Source organism: Coenobita brevimanus, chromosome 24 (genome assembly GCF_032717465.1).
Source record: "Coenobita brevimanus isolate Jiangsu-jjx chromosome 24, ASM3271746v2, whole genome shotgun sequence".
Classification (NCBI taxonomy): Eukaryota; Metazoa; Arthropoda; class Malacostraca; order Decapoda; family Coenobitidae; genus Coenobita; species Coenobita brevimanus.
The window spans coordinates 55,091,004-55,108,552 of NC_136977.1; the positions used below are offsets into that span (position 1 = coordinate 55,091,004).

A 17,549-nucleotide genomic window follows, 5' to 3' on the forward strand; every position below is an offset into this window, starting at 1 on the left:
GCTCACTCTGACGTCAGCGATACTCCATGTCACTCAAATACCAAGAAGACGATAACCAGGATAAATGTTGACAAATAGAAAGAGAATCAATGACCTAACACACTACACGACTTAATGATGTGTGTAATAAGAGTACTGGGGTAATAAAAGTAATAAGAGAATAGGAGTAATAATAGAATTGGAGAAATATGCGGCACTTACATGCAAGCCCATAACCTTAGCCTTCTGATTAACCTACATCTAAATCGAATCCGTTCTTCCTCTTCCCATACACCAGTGGTTTCCAACTTTTATTATTTCTCGTCCCCTCACACTGAATGACACATTCCCTGCGCCCCCCCTTCCTCAAATACTGTATTTTACGGGCATAGTTGGCACATGTCAATAAATATCAGAGATTCTTAATTTCTGAAACTGTTCATATATTCAGACAACTAGATTCCTTATTCGTATCTGAAATATTTTCTCCATATATATTTAGAAATTACTGAGTTTCATCTAATTCATAGTTTTTAAATATAATTACCCTCTTTATCAAGCCTTCGCGCCCCCCAAGGCAGCCCTTCGTGCCCCCTAGGGAGGCGCGCCCCACAAGTTAGAAACCACTGCCATACACAATCGAATCCGTTCCTCCTTTTCTAATACATAATCCAATTCCTTCTCCCCATTCCCATATATAATGTATTTACCAATTTCATTGCAGACCGGATTGGGCACAACATGACAACGACGCACTCTAAAGTCTGACCTTGACTTCTAACCTTGCCCTTTGATCGGCCTGTACCAAAATTTAATCACTTGCTTTGTGTTTTTCAGTTTTTACCCAAATCATATAAGGTTTTCAAGACATAAAGGTAAATCCTATACTTTTAATCTAACCACAATCTTCCTTATCCTTTAGATCTGCCCCAAAACAATAATATTGTCCCGGACTCCTACAACTCTTACACATACATAATACACATACACAGATACATATAAACAAAGGTAAATACACAAAAACTAACTTCATCCCAAGAGGTACACTTTCGGCGATGCTAATAAATGATGGCATGACAGTGATTGGATAATAAAGATAGGTAAGATAAAGGAGAATAAATGGCACGACAAATGAAGCAATTACGTGAAAGGAAAGATGATAATTAATGACACATAGGAAGACAATTACTTACACAGATACCATGGAAGGAATAGGTAATACTGATGACGGGATATGAGAGAGCAAATTGGAAAACAGGGACACGACAACAGACAAAACAGATGATATATGAAGGCAATGTTTAACTCCCCCCCAAACACACACACACACACACACACACCAACCTCCCACTCCCCTAAGTCTTACACAAGCACCCTCTTCAGCCGTTCCAACACACCCACATTCCCCACAACAAACCCCGACTCCCCATAACACCCCTTCCCAACACATCCCCACTCCCCAACACCACCATCCCCACAACACATCTCCCCTCCTCAAAACACGCCCCCACTCCTCACAACACACCCATCCCTGATAACACATTCCCATTCCCCGCAACACATCCCCCCTCCACACAAGACACTCCTCACAACACACTCCTCACTCCTCACAACACACCCCCACTCCCCACAACACCCCCCCACTCCCTACAACACACCCCCACTCCCCACAACACATCCCCACTCCCCACAACACATCCCCACTCCCCACAACACCCCCCCATACCCCACAACACACCCCTACTCCCCACAACACATCTCTACTCCCCACAACACACCCCCACTCCCTACAACACACCCCCACTCCCCACAACACATCACTCCCCACAAAACATTCCCACTTCCCACAACACACACCCACTCCCCACAACACATCCCCACTCCCCACAACACCACCCCTTTCCCCACAACACACCCCCACATCACATCCCAACTCCCCACAACACATCCCCACTCTCCACAACACATCCCCACTCCCCACAACACCCCCCCCACTCCCCACAACACATCCCGACTCCCCACAACACCCCCACTCCCCACAACAAACCCTCACTCCCCATAACACCCCTTCCCAACACATTCCCACACCCAAACATCCACATCCTCATAACACCCCCCCACTCCCCACAACACATCCCCACAATACACCCCCACTCCCCCCAACACCACCATCCTCATAACACATCCCCCCTCCACACAACACACTCCTCACTCCCCACAACACACCTCCACTCCCCACAACACCCCCCCACTCCCCACAACACATCCCCATGGTTAAATATTCCTTCGTTGTAACCATTTCAGTCGGTTATTTCACTGCGATCTATGGCACTTCCGTCACAAATGCGTCTTTATGGAGGTTTCAGTATCGTCCCGGAAGTACCTGTAATTTTTCGACTGCCCCCCCCCCCCGAGGTGTCTAGGGGGCTGTACCCGCCTAAACTACATCATCTCCCTAAGGTAACCTGCGTCTGGTTTAATTTTCCTTCGTTATTTATTTATTTATTTTTTTTTTTACGTCGCAAAGCACACTGATATGACCGAAAGACGTGAGTGCCATGACGGAAAAAAATATCCCATCCCAACACACACTCCTTCCCGGGACATCACCATTCCCCATCGCACCCGGAAACTCAACGCATTCCCAGTCCCAACACACCCCACTCCCCAGCCTTCCCAACACACCCTCGCACCCAACCCAAACACACCCTTACTCCCAAACACCCCCCACTCCCCAACACATACCCCACTCCGCAGGACACCCCTAATCTCGAACACACCACCACTCCTCAACACACCACCTCCCCTAACCTTTCCCCCTTCCCAACACACCCTAATCCCTGGTCCTAACCTCCTCCACTCCCCAGTCATGACGTGCCACATTCCCCATCATATTCTCCCCCAGGGTTGTTTTGATTTAAATACATTTATTTAAGTCATGTGATTTTAATCGATTTAAATTAGCGTAAAAAGAAACATGATTTAAATCAAAATGGAATTTTAAAAACAAATTTAGTAAAAAGGAAGAACACAGAGAATGTGATCAATGCATATTGTACAGATGCATCATGTCTGCTTGTCCTGTACTCGTCTTGTACTAATCCTGTATCAAGTGGGGGACCAGTGAACAACTGCCTTCTGTTACAAGGCAAATATTCAAAAGGTAAACACAGGAAAGAAGACTGTTTGGTTGATAATAACAATAAATGTGATTATGTTCAGTGCTGACATATGAGCTCAACTCTTCTTTGAATACACAGTAACGTGAATCAATCTAATGATTATGATCCATCTCTGACAAATAAATAAAGCACAAGTTGGCAACTATCATCAGCAAGTGACGCACAGTGATGCAGCAGCAGGAGCAACCTTCCCCATACCAAGGAGTGCTGCCTGTGGTGCACTGGCTTACTCCCACTTCCCATTCACATTATTATTTTTTAAGTTTGTTTATTTGAACTCGGATCTATAATCATGCCTAAAGCACACACTGCGGCTGGTGGAAGGGAAAATGACCCAGTATGGTACCCTTACACCCTTAAGACAGAATTCCCAAAAATGCTTCCAAAGTATGGTTTCACTTAACACTGGCAAAGGTTTAGTACAAGAAAATGTCTTCATAAAAGCGAAAAAAAAAAATTCAATTAATAATAACATGATTTAAATAAAAAATAAAAGTCGAGTTACAACGGTGTGTTACAACGGCCATACCACGTTGAGTACACCGCTTCCCGTTCGATCAGCGAAGTTAAGCAACGTTGGGTCTGGTTAGTACTTGGATGGGTGACCGCCTGGGAACACCAGATGCTGTTGGCATAACGTTCTCCCTACATGTCAAGTGGGGTTGGTGAAGGATTAGTGCCCTTCCCTGTAAAACAATTAACTCTAAGCCCTCGGCCACCCCGTTTGGGATACATGGCGTTTGGCAATGAATGTATAATGTTTTTCCAACCTTATTCTCCCCTCCCCTAACCTCCCCCACTCCCCAACACCCCTCATCCCCTACCCTTCCCCACTCTCCAGCCCTAACCTCCCCCACTCCCCAACACCTCCATCCTCTAACCTTCCCACCTCCCCAGCCCTAACCGCCCACACTCCCCATCATATCCTCCCGTCTCCTAACCTCCCCAATCCCCCTTCCCTCCCCGACACAATACAGCAAAAACGAGAAATGTGAACCTGACTCCTGGCAACCCAGGTCAGGTAACGGGGGTACTAACGAGCTGACACCCTGCAGCACTGGGGAGGGGAGGAGAAGGGAGGAGAGGGGAGGGGAGGGGGAGAAGGGGAGGAGATGATAGGAGACAAGAGGGGGGGAACAGCAGAAGGGAATAGAGAACAGGGATGATATCTGACAGCTTGGGATGGGAAGGTGACAGCTTGAGATGGGAAGGGATAGAATTGGATGGGATGAGAGAGAAAGAGAGAGAGAGAGAGAGAGAGAGAGAGAGAGAGAGAGAGAGAGAGAGAGAGAGAGAGAGAAAGGTACTCACGAAGGAAATACGTAATAATAGTCAACGTGAATATCGCTGGTTTATCTATCTGTCTAATGTACAGTGAGCAACAGTAGTCGTGTCGCGGTTTTATTCGAAGATTAAATGTAACCCGTGAAACATTATGAACCGTCCGTATGCCAGACGGCGGAATGTACCAGACGCTTAGCCCGTTAGCTTATGTTTACACCAAATTTCACGACACGATTATTGTTGCTTACTGTACACTCATGATTACTAATCTTTGACCAGGGACGCGTGGCGGGCAGTGTTATGGCCACACACGAGCCACGCATTCGAGCACAGCCTCTGCACTAGTGGGCGGGGCAAAGAACTATAACCAGGTGATATGAAGCGTACTACTCCTCATATCACTGATATTACCATATTCTTATGGTTTCTCCTCCATAATATAATTATCTGTGTTTAATGACAGGGGCCTACATTCTTCAATCAGTCTGCAATTTAGCAGTTTTCAAGAAGTAAAAAAAACATGTGACACTATATGTGGGTATTGGCATCATATATACCATACCGTAATAATTATTTATGAATTAACGACATTAACTGGCACATATTTTGACCAGATGGGGCATGCAGCTAAGACGTTGCGTAGGAATAGGGCAACCATTCCCACTGGATGGCAACGGCATAGATATAAACAAGACTAGATGCCGCATCGCCCATTCTTCAGCACAGCGGCGATGCGTCTGTGCGGCCGCCATGTTGGAGCGGTCAGGCATGTAATAGTGGGACTTTTTCTTAGAGCGAATTTAGACTATGAAAATGAATGTTGTTGTGGTGGAGGTGGTGACGGTGGTTATTGTTGTGGTGGTGGTGATTACTGTAGTGGTACTGGTGGTTGTTGCTGTGGCGGTGGTGGCGGTGATGGTGGTTTTTGTTGTTGTTGTGGTGGTGGTGGTTATTGTGTTGGTGGTGGTAGTGGTTGTTGTGTTCATTGAGGTTGTTGTTGTGTTAGTGGTGGTTGTTGTGACGGTGGTTATAAGGGAAGTGTTGTGGTGGTAATTGTGGTTGTTGTTGCTGTTGTGGTGGTGATGGCGGTGGATGCTGTAGTTGTTGTGGTGGTGGTTGTTATGGTGGTGGTTGTTCTTGTGGTGGTGGTGTTTGTGGTTGTGTTGGTTGTTATGGTGGTGGTGGTTGTTGTGTTGGTGGTTGTTGCACTGGCGGTGGTAGTGGTTCTTGTTGTGGTGGTGGTGGTTATTGTTGTGGTGACTGATGTTGTGGTTGTTGCTGCGGTGGTTATTGTGGTTGTTGTTGTGATCGTGGTTGTTGTTGTGGTGATTGTTGTTGTTGTGGTGGTAGTTATTGTTGTGGTGAGTTGTTGTGGTTGTTGCTGTGGTTGTTATTGTGGTGGTTGTTGTTGCTGTGGTAGTTATTGTTGTGGTTGTTGCTGTTGTGGTTACTGTGGTGGTTGTTGTGGTTGTGGGTGTAGCAGTGATGGTGGTTGTTGTGATGGTGGTGGTTGTTTTTGTGGTTGTTGTTGTGTTGGTGGTTATTGTTGTGGTGGTTGTTGTGATGGTGGTGGTGATTGTTGTTGTGGTGGTGGTGGTTGTAGTGACGGTGTTGTTGTGGTGGTTTCTGTGATTGTTGTTGTGGTGGTGGTTATTGTTGTGATGGTGGTGGTTGATGTGGTGGTGGTTGTGGTGATGGTGGTGGTTGTTGTTGTGATGGTTGTGGTTGTTGTTGTGATGGTGGCGGTTGTTTTAGTGATGGTACTGGTTGTTTTAGTGGTGATTGTTGTTTTGGTGGTGATTGTTGTTATGGTGGTGGATGTGGATGTTGTGGTGTGGTGGTGGTGGTTGTGGTGGTGGATGTGGTGCTGGTGGTAGTGGTTGTTGTTGTTGTTGTTGTTGTGGTGGTGGTGGTGGCTGTGGCGGTGGATGTCATGGTTGTGGCTGTTGTTGTGGTGGTAGTGGTTGTGGTTCCTGGTTCATCTGAAACGTGAATGGACTGCAGGCTTAAATTTCCCTTCTGCAACCCACCATCCTCCTTTCGGAGGATAGAGAAGCAGCTGAGGGACGTTTGCATAACCAGACAGTTGCGCCGCTCGTGCTATCGGTGTCACCATAGATATATTCCGACGCTTTCTACACCCAAAAGCAGCACAGTGCTGTTGCATTTCTAGGTAAATAGTGGTCAACTTTGATCATCGTCAGGAACACGACATCGTCTGCCTTGACCGTTCCAAGATGGCGGCCGCGCAGACGCATCCAAAGTAGTGTCATGTGGTATCTAGGCTTATTTATATCTATGGGCAACGGGGCCTGTTATCTCTAAAGAAAAACATTCCGTTCAGAATAATGGTAATAGTAAATTTTTGTCAATGATATAAGTATTATGCACTCTTACTTAGAATATGTCATGTGAATGCCGGCTGCTGTGGCAATCGTGGATATTTCTCTATCACCTACCAACAGCTCGGTTAAAGGTTCGCCTCAAGAAATAGGTCAGTGGAATAATAAATAGATTAATAAAACAGTATGAAATTTAAATATCACGCACTCATTATAGACTAAAAATAACAGCTATGACCAAATTTGTCTATTTCTTACCAAGTACATATTACTTGAGAAAATAATATATGTGAAACAAAAGTGCTTCAGTGATGCTTTGAAAATTGTTCATTGAAGCACTAAACCTTTCTGAAACGATGATGGAGTGTGTCTGACTGTAGCCTACCCCTGGCCACGACTTTGGCTAACTCTCTGGTCAGAGATTAGTGATCACGCGTGTACATATCTGTTTATCTATCTATCGAGGAGAAAGAAAAAAGTAAATCAGAAAGTTACAACAACAAAAAAAAGTAACTTTGCCCCCCATCTCTCTCTCTCTCTCTCTCTCTCTAATTAGACAGTATATCTACTACAACAGCCCCAATCCCAGAGTTAACCCCCTGGTGGCCGGGACAGTAAAGCCTCCACACCTCATTATCATTCCCACTCTACTTATACTTTACATATAATTTTAAAAGAATGGTGGATTCTCGGCGAGTTTCTAGACCAATTAAGGTGAGAAAAAAATAATAATAATGGGAAACACACACACACACACACACACACACACACACACACACACACACACACACACACAGTTTTAATTAATCTCCATACAGTATATTTCACCTCATACAAATAACTTCTTAATTAGTTTCTCCTCCCAGGTATAACCCCATACTCCCTCCCTCATCTTTCTCTTCCCTTCTCCTTACCCCATACTCCCTCCCTCACTTTTCTTCTCCCTTCTAACACTTCCTTTCTCGCGTCTTATCATCTTTTATTCCTCTTCCTTACCCCCTATCCTCACCTTTCTCCTCCCTCCTCACCCTCACCCTCTCCTACCTTTCATCCCAATCTCCTTCAACCTCTCCCTTTCCTCCCTCCCTCAACCTCCTTTTCCTTAATCTTTCCCCCTAACCTTCTACCCCTTTCCACTCTCCCTCCCACCCACTCGCCCCGCGAACTTCCCCCTTCCCCCTATCTCCCTCCCTCACCTTCTCCCTTCCTCTCACCCTTTACCCTCCTCCTCTTCCTTGTCCCTCAGTCTCTCCTCTTTCCTTTATCCCTATCCCTCCCTTCCTCACCTTCTCTCCCCTCGCCTCTCTCCCTTCCTCCTTGCCCCTCACACCCCCAACCCCCCTCCCCCTCTCCCCACCTGTTTACCTCCTCGAACCCCATTAATTTTCCCTCTCGCTGCTTCCCTATTTCCTCTTCCCTCTCCACTTTTCCTCTACTCAATTCTCCCCTCCATTAACCCCTCCAGTGCGATGTCTTCCTTATCTTACTACTTTCAGACGATTTTCTTCAGCTAAAGGGTGGCCTATCATTTTAATGGGTCCAGGATAAAGATGGAAATAAAAAGGGAAAGAAAAGAAGAGAAGAGAAAGAACGAGGACAAAGTGGGTTAATATCTGTGTTCTCATTAATAAGTACTTTTTCTCAAATATTAAAAAAGTATATACAAGAAAACTGTCTATTACTTTTGTGTTCTAACTCTGAAAGGAAAAAAAAATCTGTGCATCTGCATTATGAAGAACACGCAGCAAATTACAAGAAAAAAAAATAATAATAATAATACATACACCATTCCTATTTCCACGCCAACTACTCGTATACTTCGCAGCAATCTGTCACTCAAGTTTCTTTCCTAATTGCTTTCTTTAATCTTCCCGCCGTAATTATAACTCATTTCACATCCCTGTTTCGTTTTCTCTGTCAGTGTCACTAGGGCAAGTAAATATTTAAGTCACTTTATTTTCATCTTCCACTGCATCTAACTCATCCCACATTCTTCCTTCCTTCTAGACGTCTTTATTGAATTACAAGCTAGTGTTGTCATGACTCCCCCTCCCCTCTTCTCTTTTCTCCTTCTACAGCTGTCAGTCTGTCCCACAATCTCCCCTTTTCCTCCCATCTCCCTCCCTCACCTCCCTTCCTCTCACCATCCCAGATGCACGACAGCTAAGTACGGTACAGGAATGACACACGTTTTCTTCTCCATTGGCCAAAGAAACTACTGTATTACCCCTCGTCGCTGATTAAGTAACTGTGCACAATTTCTGGCGAACAGATATTAAGAAGCGCGTACAGGGATTTGTGTTACAGAAAAAATAATAATCCAAGTTAAATCCTCAATAGCATAATATCAGATAAATCCACAAATACTCAGAAAAACTCAAATTACCTCCGAACCCAGGTGGTGTGTGTGTGTGTGTGTGTGTGTGTGTGTGTGTGTGTGTGTGTGTGTGTGTGTGTGTGTGTGTGTGCTCGTGAGTCCAGTGGCGTACGTTTAAGCGTTCTCAGGCTACTATCAGACAATTTCATACAAGAAGGACACTGATTAATAAAAAGGTTAATGAAGTCTACATAATTTGATCCCTCCAGTAAATAAAAAAAGAAAAACTCAAACTGAAGATAATACACTGGTGGCCGCAAAAATATAATAAGAATTGACGTCACTGGACCGAAAAGGCTGCCTCTTTAGCGTGATGTCTTCCTGTTTATTTTATTCCTTTTTCTCTACTAATGTCGGTGATTATATTCAGCTTAAAAGGTAAAGAGGACTGAAGCGAGAACTAATTTTTCCTGTTAATATGATGCTGTCCTGTTTTTCCTTTTTCCTGTATACCTGTTACTGCTCTACATCTTTATTCAGTTCGTGGGAGATGTTTCGAAGTGGAGAGGTTAGACACGACTTCCACTGTGCACTTCTTTTCCTTCCCTAACACGATTTTATGCAGCTCATCACGGAACTCTCTAGGTGAAGGGTTAAGTTACGGCCTCTCTCAGAGAAGGGTTAAGTCGCTCCACTCTCCACTCCCCCTTTTTCCCTTTACTTTTAACCTCTCCCCCTCTCCTTCCCTTTGCTCCCTTTCATCACCTCCTTCCTTTATTCTTCCTTCTCTCACCCTTTTTTTTTCAACCCCTCTTTCTCCCTTTCTCCCATCCTTATATCCTTTCCTCTTTCTCTCACTGCTTTCACCCTGTTCCAGTCCCTCTCTCTCTCTCTCCCTTATCCCCTTGTTTATTCTCTCTCCTCTCTAATCCAGCTTAAAGCCCTCCCTTTCCTCAGCTCCTTCTCTTGTTTTCTCCTCCATCTTTATCTCAGAACCTCTCTCTCTCTCTCTCTCTCTCTCTCTCTCTCTCTCTCATTCCATTCTTCCACCTATTTCTCTCACCCTCCCCCTTTAAAAATTCCTCTCCTCCCCTCTTCCGAACTCCCCTTTTCTCTCTCCATCCCTCCGCACTCCCCTCTCTACCCCTTACCTCTCCCTCTGTGCCCATTCTCTCTCTCCTTCTCCACCCCTCCCCTCTAATCAATTTCCCCTCACCCTGTCCTCCCCTCCCTTCCCCCTCCCTCTCCTAATTTTCTCCCTGCTCTTCCCCTCTAATCAGCTTCTCTTTTTCCTCCCCTCCCTCCCCCTCCCCTCTATTATCCTCATTCTACCCCTCCCCCCTCCCACCTAATCAAGTTCACTCACTCTCTACCAGTTTTCCCCTCCCCCTTCTCTCTCTCCCCCTCCTCCCCTCACTACCCCTCGTCTCACGTTTCTTCCTGCACCTCTCACCTCCCCCACTTCTCTAACTTCTCTCCAGCGCCTTCCTCTCCCCTCCCCTCCCCTCTTTCGCCCTTCCACTCACTAAGCAGGCTCCTCCAGGTAACTCCCAACTGTCTTCCTCCCCCTCCTTCCCCTTCTTGTCTTCCTCCTCTCCCCTCTCCTTTCTCACTACCCCTCATCTCCAACCACCATCCCCATTCCCCTCACTCACTCTTCTAACCATCTTCCCTCCTCCTATCGTTTCTCCCTCTCCCCTCTCTCTCCATTCCCCATCTGCCCCCCCCCTCCCCTCGGGGTCTCGTTACATCACGGGGCAAAATTTGGGGGCTATTTGGGGCGCTGGGGGGGGAGGGGGCGGGGCAGGGGAAAGGGAGGAGAGGAGAGGTGATGTAAAGGAGTGTGTGTGTGTGTGTGTGTGTGTGTGTGTGTGTGTGTGTGTGTGTGTGTGTGTGTGTGTGTGTGTGAGAGAGAGAGAGAGAGAGAGAGAGCAAAAACACCTCCAAGCCACAATCACACAATTTGCATCAAACTTTCGAGTTGTAACTTTCTCACGTGTTGACAAGACGCTAAGACGTTCAACATACAACGCACGAAGAGGAAGTGAAGGACGAGGAAGAGGAAGAGGAGGGAGAAAGGAGGAGAGAGAAAAGAGGACGAGGACGAGGAAGAGGAGGAGGAGGAGGGAGAAAGGAGGAGAGAAGAAAAAGGGAAGGGGGGGGACACAAGCAAAAGGGGGTCAGGAGATAAGCGATAAGAAGATAAGATACAACAAAATTCCGTGAAGGCGCAGAAAGAAGTACAAAACAGAAATACATACAAGTTCCATAAAAGCAAAGTGTCTCGAGATTGAGCTGTGTAAGACCGATTTATTTTACTGTATTTTTCCCCTTATCTCCCAACGCCGCCAAATTACTTCCCATAAAAACAAAAATAATTACCGGCATGAAAAAATACGAAAAACACAAAACAGACTTCTGACAACAGTGAACGTAATGGAATCTTGTATACACTGAAGAATTTATCACTATTCTTGGTACATATCCTGAATGCTCAAACTTTTCCCTGTACAGTAATTGGGGACCTGGATGGAAATTCGATGGTTGCGTGTTTATTCAAGGGGAAGATTGGAACTCAGCACAATACTGATTCCACGTTAATAAACCTCGTGTAGCTGACAGGTGTTAAAATTACCCAGTCTCTCTCTCTCTCTCTCTCTCTCTCTCTCTCTCTCTCTCTCTCTCTCGTGCCCTGGATTTCGGCCCTTTCTACTGCAGAGCGACGCCTTCATGTGGTGGCACTGATATAAAAGGGCGGTGGAGCTGCCCGGTTATGCAAACGTCCCTCCACTTCCTCCCTATCCCCCCCACAGGAAGATAGTGGACTGTCGGAAGAGGGGGAACTTCAGCCTGCAGTCTACTGGGTGCACGTTCAGATGAGCCTGGAGCTACTACTACTACTATTTACTTAATTGGAGATAAGGAAAGAGAGCAAATTAAAGCTGTCTACATAACTACCTGTCTATCTATTTATCTATCTATCTCCGTCGACCTATCCACCGCCTCATGTCGCATCTTGATGAGAGAGAGAGAGAGAGAGAGAGAGAATGTGTGTGTGTGGGGGGGGGGTAACCGAAAATAATGAGAAATATAAAAAAGGTAGCAAAGAATAGGAATTAAAATAATAGTCTATCTATCTATCTATAGCCCGACGCCCTAATCCCGCAAAGGGTGGCCGCAGACAAAACGCCTCCAAGTCGCTGTCACCCACCATTTGACTACCCTCCCCCCAACTCACCCCCCCCTCCCTAATATACCTCTCAACTCCATCCCTCCACCTCATCCTCGGTCTACCCCTCCCTCTCCCTCCCTCCACCTCACCTACATACACCCTCTTAGTCAGTCTTTCATTCTCCATTCTCTCCACATGTCCAAACCACCTCAGTGTATTTCTCCTAATCTTCTCAACCACATCCACATCCACCCCACAGCGTTCCTTCACTTCTTCATTCGTCAACCTGTCCCTCCATGTCACTCCACGTGCTCCTCTCAAGTAACTCATTTCCACTGCTCTCACTCTTGACTTGTTCCCCTCTTGCAAGGTCCACGCCTCACTTCCATACGTCAGGGTAGGGATCACAATACTATCATGTAGTGACTTCTTGACTTCCATACTCACCTCCCCATTTCTCATCACTGCTTTCAGTGAACCAACAACCCTCCTTCCCTGCTGTACCCTTTCACGCACTTCATCCCCCAAAGTTCCATCCTTACTCATCACACTACCCAAGTACTTGAATGCACTCACTTTCTCCATATCCTCACCATCCAACCTCACTGTACATTCTGTGACTTCATTCTTCTCAAACACCATAACTTTACTTTTGTTTACATTAACTTTCAGCTTCCTCCTCCTACACACTGTCCCAAATTCATTCACTAAACCTTGCAACTCCCATTCATGTTCACTCAACAATACTGTATCATCAGCAAACAGCAAAACCGGAATCTTCCAAATCTCACCCTCATTTATTAGAGCCACCCCCACATCCACTGCCCTACCTTGCACCTCCTTTACAACCCCATCCATGTATATATTAAACAGCCATGGAGACATCACACAACCCTGTTTCAGTCCCACATTGAGATCAAAGAACTCACTAGCTCACCATCCACTCGCACCGTTGCCGTAGCTCCCTCGTACATACTCTTCACAGCATTCAACAATTTCCCATCCACTCCATATATTCTAAATACCTTCCACATACCTTGCCTACCAATTCTGTCATAAGCTTTCCCCATGTCCATGAAGGCAGCATACACTTTCCTTCCCTTCTCTAGATACTTCTCCACTAAACATCTATCTATCTATCTATCTATTGCCAGACGCCTCAATCCCGTTTGGGGTGGCCACAAACAAATCGCCTCCAAGTCGCCCTGTCCCCCGCCATTTCACTGCCCTGCTCCCAACTCACACCCCCCTCTCTCATATACCTCTCCACCCCATCCCTCCATCTCATCCTCGGCCTCCCCCTCCCTCTTCCCTCCTCCACCTCACTCACATACACTCTCTTCGTCAGTCTTTCACCCTCCATCCTCTCCACATGGCTAAACCATCTCAGTGTGTTCCTCATAACGCTTCCTATCACATCCACATCAACACCACAACGCTCCTTTATATCCTCATTCGTCAGCCTGTCTCTCCATGTGACTCCACATGCTCCTCTTAAATAACTCATTTCCACTGCTCTCACTCTTGACTTGTGTCCTTCCAACAACGTCCAAGCTTCACTTCCGTACGTTAGAGTTGGTATCACAATACCGTCATGTAGTAACTTTTTCACTTCCATGCTCACTTCCCTGTTTCTTATCACTGCTTTCAAAGAACCAGCAACCTTTCTTCCCTGCTGTACCCTTTCAAGCACTTCACCCCCCAAACCTCCATCCTTACTCATCACACTACCCAAGTACTTAAACATACTCACATTTTCCAATTCCTCACCATCCAACCTCGCTGTCCATTCACTGACTTCGCCTCTCTCAAAGACCATCACTTTACTCTTCCCTACATTCACCTTTAGATTCCATTTCTTACACACTCTCTCAAACTCATCCACCAAGCCTTGCAGCTCCCCTTCGTCTTCACTCAACAACACAGTATCATCTGCAAACAACAGTACAGGGAGTTTCCAAACACTATCCTCTCTCACCAGGGCCACTCCAACATCCACTACCCTACCTTGTACCTCTTCTATTACCCCATGCATGTACAGATTGAACAACCATGGAGACATGACACATCCCTGTTTCAAACCAACTTTCAAAGAGGAAAATTCACTTAGTTCACCATCCACACGCACTGCAGCCTTCGCACCATCGTACATACTCTTCACAGAATTCAACAACTTCCCATCTACTCCATATATTCTTAACACTTTCCACAATCCTTGTCTATCCACCCTGTCATATGCTTTCTCCAAATCCATGAAAGCCGCATACAACTTCTTTCCCTTCTCTAGAAACTTTTCCACTAAAGATCTAAGAATGAATATCTGATCTACACAACCTCTTCCCTTCCTAAAGCCTCCCTGTTCTTCTCCAACTAATTTCTCTGTTCTTTCTCTAACTCTGTCAATAAGTATCCTACCATACACTTTTCCTATTATACTAAGAAGACAAATGCCCCTACGATTACCACACACTTTTTTTTCCCCTTTTCCTTTGTACAAGGGACTCCGGGACTCTACCACTAAACATCTTAGAACAAATATCTGATCTACACACCCTTTTCCCTTCCTAAATCCCCCTTGTTCTTCTCCAACTAGCTCCACTGTCATATGCCTTACCCTGTCAATGAGTGTTCTACCATATATTTTACCAGTCACACTAACAAGGCAAATACAAGAAAAAAATAGGAAGATAAAAAAAGGAAGAAAATGTTGTGGAAGAAAATGAAGGAAAAGTGTTTTGAGGGAAAAAATATGAGTGAGTAAAAATAGAACATGTTTTGCTGCTTAAGTTACTGAGAGAGAGAGAGAGAGAGAGAGAGAGAGAGAGAGAGAGAGAGAGAGAGAGAGAGAGAGAGAGAGAGAGAGAGAGAGAGAGAGAGAGAGAATCCCATCTCCATCAGGGTCAGGAAGCTCTGTCAGTAACTCTTGTTGGAGGTGATGGAGACTGAGTGGACGTGTATGTGGAGGGAGGGAGAAGGGATGGAGAGAGGGAGGGAAGGAAGGAGGGAAGGGAGGAACGATGGAGGATAGAATGAAGGATGGAATGTAGAGGGATGGAGGAATAGTTAAGATCCGATGAGGGATGGAGGGGAGGAAAGATGGAAGGAAGGAAGGAACGATGGAGGATAGAATGAAGGATGGAAGGCAGAGGGAAGGAGGAATGGTTAAGATCTGATGGGAGATGGAGGGGAGGAAAGATGGAAGGAAGGAAGGAAGGGTGGATGATAGAAAGAGGGATGGAAGGCAGAGGGAAGGAGGAATGGTTAAAGATCTGATGAGGGATGGAGAAGAAGAAGGATGGAAAGGAGGAGGGAAAGAAGCAAGGATGGAAGGTGGAGAGGAGGAAAAAATAAGGATCTGACGAGGGATGGAGAGAAAGAAGAATGGAAAAAAGGGGAAACGAAGCATGGAGGCTGCAGAGAAGGAGGGATGGTGGAGAGACATGTAGTTAGAAGGAAGGAAGGAAGGAAGCTAAGGAAAAAAGAGATATGGAAAGAGAAAATACAGAAGGAATGAAGGAAGAGGGGAAGGGGAGAAGCAAGGCAGGAAAAAAGAAGGGAAGATGGGAAACTGAACGAGGGAGAGAGGAGGGGGGAGGGGGAAGAGTAGAAGGGGGAGAGAGAGAGAGAGAGAGAGAGAGAGAGAGAGAGAGAGAATGTTTACTGTCTGTTCCTGCAATGTTTATTTCTCTCTCTCAGATTTCTTAAAACTTCATCATTTTTCTCGTTTCCTTTTATCCGCAATTAAGCCACGTTCTCTGCTCCATTTCTCTGCTTCTGATCCTCTCTCTCTCTCTCTCTCTCTCTCTCACACACATTTGTACTTCCTGGTTCGTTTTCCTGAAGGAGGAAGATCATAATTTGAAGAGGCTTAATGTCTTTCAGAAACTTTCCCCTCATTTCTCTCTCTCTCTCTCTCTCTCTCTCTCCCTCTCTCTCTCTTTCTCTCTCTCTCTCTCTCACACACACACACACATTTGTACTTCCTGGTTCGTTTTCCTGAAGGAGGAAGTTCATAATTTGAAGAGGCTTAATGTCTTTCAGAAACTTTCCCCTCATTTCTCTCTCTCTCTCTCTCTCTCTCTCTCTCTCTCTCTCTCTCTCTCTCTCTCTCAGGCAGCGAAAGAGAAGATAAACAGCAAAAGAGATGGTAAACAGAAGGGAAGAGGGGGAAGAGGGGCACGCGTGGAGAGGGTGAAAGAGAGGAGAATGAGGAAGAGAAAAGAAGGTTTAAAGGTGTCGGGAAAGATGATACGGTGAGGGGAAAGGAGGGCAAAAAAGGAGGAGGGGCACGGGGAAGGGAGGAGGTGAGAGGAGGAGGAGAAAGAGGAAGAGGTGAAAGGTGAACCGGGGAGAGGGGGAGCAGGGGAGATAAAGAGGGTGGAGGTGAGAGAGGGAGGAGTACGAGGGAGAGGGGAAAGACGAAGGGGGGAGAGGGGAGAGCAATGGAGAGGAGGAGGAGGAAGGTGAGAGAGGATGGAGTAAGTGGAAGAGGGGGAAGGGGGGAGAGCGAGGGAGACGAAGGGGCAGCGGGGGGGGAGATGGGGAGAGGGGAAGGAGGGGAGAGGAGGTGCGGGGTAGATGAAAGGGAAGGCTGGGGGTTATAGGAGGGGGATGAAAAAAAGAATATTGTGAGAAAAACTTAATTAGCTCTGGGGGAAAATATGTGGAGATGAATTTCAATTTTTCGTGTGTGTCATTTCTGCTATCACCAATTTTGTCAGCACCATTTTTTTTTTTTTTTCACCGTAACTGTCTTGGCACCAAAAATCTCCCAAATTTTAGCAGAACTGTCTCGAAAATATAATCACAGCTGTCTGTTTCATCTCTGCCCTCCTCCTTTCTCATCCTTCCATCTCTCTCATTCCTCTTTCCTTCACCTCTATAGCTTTTCTCTTCCTTCTCTCTCCAGTGCTTCCAGGAATCAAGGCATACAGTTCCCTTCAGAAACTTCCCAATAAATTTAAAGTTCAGGGTTTCAATTGGCAATATGTTAAGTTTTATGAATGACTTATGGAACAAAATCAAAGAACTGTAGGCTATATACACACTGAGAAAAGATGAGACTGGATGAACGAGACAAACGGAGTGCCACAATGTTCAGTGTTTGGTCCCCTTATGTTTCGGATTTAAAGCAATTGTACTGACGAGAGAGAGAAAGAGAGAGAGATTCAGTAACATAATAGATAACCCCGTATACAGAAAGATAAATCTGAGGGAGACTGATAAATAGTTCTTTTCCATAAGCTGGAAACTGATTTTAAGGTTTAATATAA

The 17,549-nt window shown here is 45.7% G+C and overlaps 1 protein-coding gene and 1 non-coding gene across 2 annotated transcripts in view; one reads left to right on the forward strand and one right to left on the reverse strand.

Annotated features, from left to right (window-relative positions):
- The window catches only part of LOC145393509 (arrestin homolog), a 217,683-nt gene that overhangs the window by 131,766 nt on the left and 68,368 nt on the right, over positions 1-17,549 (reverse strand). The window lies entirely within an intron of this gene.
- LOC145393622 (5S ribosomal RNA) lies at positions 3,677-3,795 on the forward strand. Its single transcript, XR_013896220.1, has one exon. It is a non-coding gene; the product is annotated as a 5S ribosomal RNA (ribosomal RNA).